General features: G+C 37.5%; 1 non-coding gene across 1 annotated transcript; it reads right to left on the bottom strand.

The window, feature by feature from the left end:
* Positions 1-229: 229 nt before the first annotated feature.
* Trnap-ugg (transfer RNA proline (anticodon UGG)) lies at positions 230-301 on the bottom strand. Its single transcript has one exon. It is a non-coding gene; the product is annotated as a tRNA-Pro (tRNA).
* Positions 302-5,044: the final 4,743 nt, after the last annotated feature.

The raw sequence follows: 5,044 nt of genomic DNA on the forward strand, positions 1-5,044 counted from the left end.
AATACATAATAATTAACATTTCATTTCTAGAAATGAAATTTTTGCTTATTATTTACACGAACGTCGATCAATCTCTTAACGAAACGAGAAATAACAACGTCGCGTTTTCCGCGAAAATATTAATTTCGCGCGCATAAATAATACGGCGTCGCGTCTCGTGTCAAGGCCGGATCGATGATACCGTGATTCGTTGATGAACGAAATGGAAAAAAAAAGAATTAAAAAAATTGGGCTCAGCCGGGATTTGAACCCGGGACCTCTCGCACCCAAAGCGAGAATCATACCCCTAGACCACTGAGCCGCTCTTGGTAGCATCGCGTTACTACCGACTGTTATGTCAAGGCTGCATATCGTGGCAGCGCACTTTTGTAATTATTTCATGTAATTAATAATATCGTTTCGACGGTGCCGCGCGGCGCTCGATAAATTTCTCCTGTAATCGCGGCATCGAGGGATTAATGGAATGCCTTTTGACGCGCGATTTGCAATAACTATACGGGAATGGTAATTTGGCGCGTTAATAATTCCACGTTGGCTAATAAATATTCGATGAATGAATTTATTGATTTTATTTCATATGTTCGACTGTTTCTAGATTTCCTTTTTTCCTTAGCAGAAAGAGTGAACGTGTGATCACGTGACAGCAAGTGAAAGTGTTAAACGCGTAGATACGTACTGTTGTGCCGCGAGGAGAAGGGAGAGGATCTCTCGAGATTCCATAGTCTTGGCCGCTAGTGTTCTCAGTATCGATATTCCTCTGTTAATTATCCTAGTCTATAATTTTCTAATTTTAAACAACCTTTTATTAAATATATTCCTACAATACTAAGTCACCAAAAAATAAATAATTTTTATGTAAATTTATCGAATTAGATTCTATTCCTATACACCTTCTCAGAATCCAGATACAAATCTTATAGATAATTTATAATTTATAATTTTTATTTAATAATTTATTTAATAAAAATATTCTAGACTTCAAAGTATTCTGCGATGTCCCCTAAGAGGAGAAAACGGAGTGCAAAGGGTTAACTATCGTCAACTAGTCCAAAAATATTAATTTTATAAATTTCGAGCAGTTTATTCGATATTCATTATAAATTATGCGAATAATTCCTGATAACCTTTGAAACCATTAACGGAAGTAATTGATAATTGCTCGGCAAGATACGGTTGAATTTCATCACTCTCTCTCCCTCTCTCTCTCTCGCGCGCGTGTTCTCCAGTTTGTAATATACGATCTGATACGGAGTCTGGAAAATAGGTTATGTCTACTCGAATGCGCATTTAATGAGATATCACACAGACGCAATTATGTACTTTCAATGCTGTAACGCTGGCTTTTTCCAAATCTTTACGACCTTTCACCGGTATTAAAAATCGTGAGCATCGTTTTACACGGTTTCATTTAAAATGCTTTTTATTCGCAGTTCCGCGACTTTTCGCACATACGCGAAAATTCATATTTACGCGGCCCTCGTTCTGATCGCAACGAAATGAATTTTTGTCTTATCGCGATAGGAAGCGGTGGTAAATAAAATTTCATAGGTCAACTTTTATGTCAATATTAATTAAGTGAAATTGTTTGAATAATTTTGATGTTTTGAATATATACCATGTGTAGGATTCAGAAGTTAATATGAAAGTAATGGGAAGTTAAAATAAAAGTTCTTTATTGTTAGCAGCATGTTTAATAGTTATAACTATATATTATATATTATACATTATATTATATATTATATTATACTGTATATTATATTTCTTTATAGCTAGACTATGGAGTTTATGCATTTTTGACAAAGATGATATTATGTTTTATGAGATTTATTTAAAGAATAAAATATATTTTTATGAATCTTACAATTTTTATAATTAGCTAATTAAGTTGTTATTATATTTATCAATCAGAATATTGCCATAAACCCGTACACACATCGCACGATCATGAAATATAGTTTAAAAAATTAAATTTTGAATTAATATTTTAAATTAATACTAATAAAATTCCTAAAATAAGATTTAACAATTTTAAATAATATTTTTAGCTCAGATTCCGGAATGGATTTTTTACAATAAAAATACTGGAATCTTGAGCCGTTTCCTTCATTTTTTCTCCATTCTTTTCTAAAAATCCTAAATTATCAAATGTCAAGCAATAATTACGAAGCGCGGGTCGCTAATGACCTTCGGTCAGGCATCGATTACAACGTCGACTGTTTTCTATGTACTTATATATATATATAAACCGTCCGATCGATACACGGAAACGTTCCCGTTTCAATTTCTTAAGAAACTAGGCTTGACGGCTAGAAAGGGGTGGCTTATACACAAAAGGCGCATAAAGGTCGATACAGAGGTACGGCGATTCCGCAATTTATTACAATTAGAACCGTGAAATAGCCTGTTAATTTCGGCCGCCCCTAGGCGAGAGTAGTTTCTGTCATTTGCGGCCGGGTGAGAGAAAAAAAAATTAAAAGGGAATTGTTCATTGTCGAGCCGAGGTTGGAGAAAGAGAGAGAGAGAGAGAGAGGACAAGGGCTCACCCTTTGGACCAGTTATAAACCGCAATTGTGGGGCAGGGGCTTCAGCTGGCCACGGAGGGTCCGATATATATCCGTGGCCTAAAACCACCGAGAGACTTGCCTTAGCCGATATTCGCGGCCTAAAACCACGATTCGACCTTAGCTAGCGACAAAATTGAATCCCCCTCGGCATCGCGGACGCCCTCTGTCTTTCGTCTCGCGGCTGGCTTCGAGGCAATCAAGGGAAATGGTTGCGGACGGTTCGATCTGTAACTAACTTTCAATTGCGTTACGAATATTATTCCGTGATCGTGATGTTACGATCACTTTGCTATAGGTTAGTCGAAATGTTGGGCGAAAGTTAGGCGAGAGATTGCTTCTTCCAGTTAAAGAAGTATAAATTCTATACTAAATTTCTCGACTTCAAAATATATTCATATATTTATTTAGTTAGTCAATTGCAGTTCATTTATTGTAACATAACTTTTATTATGTCCGAATATTTTTACAATTTGTCCAGCAAAAGGACACTCGATAAATTTTAGTGATACAATATGGTACATAACCTTGAACATGATTTGCTAAAAAAATTTCTGAGTATTTTTAGTAATATAATTCTACATTATATATAAATTCTATACATATATACTATAATTTATTAACACGTTCCGTACTGAGTCATATTTAATCGACTCTTCATTCTGGTCAATTGAAGCTTTAAAAATCAATATATTATATTTATTTATCAATTATTGTCAACATAACTATGAAGCAAACTTATTATAGATCTACTCTCTTGGTGAAAATTATTTCTTGGATTCCAACATGTCATAAAATATTTTTTTCCATTGAATAACTATTTAAGCCTGTGCTACGAAAGGTACACGTGACACGGAATGAATTAAATTCTATTTAACACATTTAGCGTTAATTAATATTATATATTTAATTTTTTAATTTTTATTATCCTAGTATTTAATTTTTTAATTTTTATTATCCTAGCATTTAATTTTTAAATTTTTATTATCCCAGTATTAAATTTTTATTTTTATATACATATACATATATACCTAACCTATAAACGACAAAGGTAGAAGATTGAAACACCGGCGAATCTATGATGCAAAACAGAAGTTTGACGTATCGGCTGACGACGGGCAACGTCGATGTCCGAAGTTTTAACGAATCATCGTATATTATGTAAATGCACGCGGCGGCGCAAGGGCCGTGTTACGAGCCCGCCGAGCTCGTAAATCAATCCCCGCGCGCCGTGGATGCGGCAGATGCTCATTTGCATCATGAAATTTTACTGTTACACGCGACACCGGCCGGGCGCGCGGGGCTAGAGAATCTCCTGCGCACTTGTGGCATTTCGCGCGTGTCGCGTACGGAGATTTTCTCCCGACGTCTTCCTTTCCTCCTCGAGGGCACTATGCTAGATAACGTCGCCGGTGAATACGGTCCTTTCTTCCAAAATTAGAATATTTAATCCGACTGTATCATTTCTACAGATAACATTAAGGTTATGTTAACGGCTACGCTTAAAATTACCGGACGAATATATATATATTAATCCATAAACTCTATTCCCTACTTATTAACTAACTTATTAACAAAATTATAAATTAACTACTTATTAACAAAATTATAAATTAACTACTTATTAACAAAATTATAAACAAATTTTTCTAATCTTCCTATTAGCGACATTTCGAGCAGTTATTTCGCGGCAATAAATTTGCGCTCGACAGCCGCCGTCCCGTAAAACTTTCGCCAGCCGAATTCACGCGTTAAGTTCGAGGAATAAAAAGAACTTTGAAAATTCTTGGCAAGTGTTCGCGACGAAATGAATGTCGGCGCCAGAAGCGCTTCCACGGTTCGGCTCTATCGATTAGACTCGCGGTAAAATAAAGTAAAACAGCGAAGAGTGAAATTCGAGTTAACGCGGTCAACCGGGCTTCTTTCTCCCGTCGAACTGTTAACCCTTCGCCAGCCGCCGTTTAAGGATTCGCTGGTCACGGTCGGTCGAACCGATCAATTACCGATCACTCCGGACGCCGGAGTAATTTCCTTGAAAATTCGGCCGGCCGGCCGCCGGAATTACGACGCTACGGGGGCGCAGATGCGCGCGGGACACGCGTGTAAAACGGGTGAAAATCAAACGGAGCCAGTGTTATAATACCGTGAAACGCGAGTGCATGCACCTGTCGCCCCTCTGTAACGATCGCCTAATGACTCGTCGAAACCCTCTACTCCACCCCCCCTTTATTGCCACCATCACGGAAACTCCGGAAAATCGGGTCAAACCCGCCGCGGGCGGCGAACGATCCGCTCGGAACTTTTCTTTCACGGCTCGTACGATTTTATGTCCCGAACTAATTCGCTCCTTCGCTGATGGAATTTTATGGACGGCGAGTTTCGTCGGAACTGATAGCGGCGATATTTAAACAATTTCGAACGAATTCTGCGCGTTACGGATGGCGCAGTGAACATTTCTGCTGCTCTATGCTATATTAAGTTGA

The sequence above is a fragment of the Augochlora pura genome, chromosome 7, assembly GCF_028453695.1.
Source record: "Augochlora pura isolate Apur16 chromosome 7, APUR_v2.2.1, whole genome shotgun sequence".
Taxonomy (NCBI): domain Eukaryota; kingdom Metazoa; phylum Arthropoda; class Insecta; order Hymenoptera; family Halictidae; genus Augochlora; species Augochlora pura.